General features: G+C 46.3%; 1 non-coding gene across 1 annotated transcript; it reads left to right on the top strand.

Annotated features, from left to right (window-relative positions):
- The first annotated feature begins 231 nt into the window (after positions 1-231).
- trnar-ccu lies at positions 232-304 on the top strand. Its single transcript has one exon. It is a non-coding gene; the product is annotated as a tRNA-Arg (tRNA).
- Positions 305-884: the final 580 nt, after the last annotated feature.

Genomic DNA, 884 nt, shown 5'->3' with positions numbered 1-884 from the left:
GCTCGAAATGTCGACTCTCCTGCTCCTCGGACGCTGTCTGACCGGATGGGATTTCTCAAATGTCCGTTTGGGGAGAAATGGGAGGCAAGATCAATTTATCAAGCAGCCAACAATTTAGCATGAGATGGAAGGGGTAAAAAACAATCAGGAAGGATATAAATCTCAGAAAAACACACTGTGAGAGGTCTCGGAGCAGGATGTAAAGGCTGCCATTTTTCTCCCTATTGTGCAGCCCCAGTGGCCTAATGGATAAGGCACTGGCCTCCTAAGCCAGGGATTGTGGGTTCAAGTCCCATCTGGGGTGTCAGACTTTTAAACCCAGTCTGCAAGACTGATCTTTGTCTGACGTCAAGTCGATTTCTCATCTCCCCGAGAAAAGTCCCCAGGTCTGTATTGGGTTGGTGGGAAATTGTGTCAGAAAACTACAGAATTTTCAGGGTATGCAGGATATGGGGGTGAATTCCCAGAAAGAGACAGCACAGTCACAATGGCTGAAATCCTGACACTTCTCCAATATACAACCCTCAGTCTGGTTGTTCTTGAACCTTTGTAACTCTTTGATCTGAGCTGCACTGTTCTCTGGAGCTGATAGCTGCTGTTTAATTTAGTTTGGCCAATTTTCTGTCAGGTCAAATTTCTCCATCTGAGGATCAATTGAGAATGCCTGATTTTGTTGCCATGCTCACGTGACCACAGGATTAAGGTCAGCTGCACAGTGAAGGTTTCAACAAAATCAATTGTTGCCATGGTCACGTGACCACACAGGATTAAGATCAGCTGCACAGTGAAGGTTTCAACAAAATCAAAGCCCCACATAAGACTTGAGCCCACAATCTCCGGTTTCGGAAGTTAGTGCCTTACCCATGAGGTCACTGGGGCTCCAA

This window comes from Chiloscyllium plagiosum, unplaced genomic scaffold, assembly GCF_004010195.1.
Source record: "Chiloscyllium plagiosum isolate BGI_BamShark_2017 unplaced genomic scaffold, ASM401019v2 scaf_60795, whole genome shotgun sequence".
Taxonomy (NCBI): Eukaryota; Metazoa; Chordata; class Chondrichthyes; order Orectolobiformes; family Hemiscylliidae; genus Chiloscyllium; species Chiloscyllium plagiosum.
Note: the sequence above shows the minus strand (reverse complement) of the source record. Positions and strands in the feature narration are given on the sequence as shown.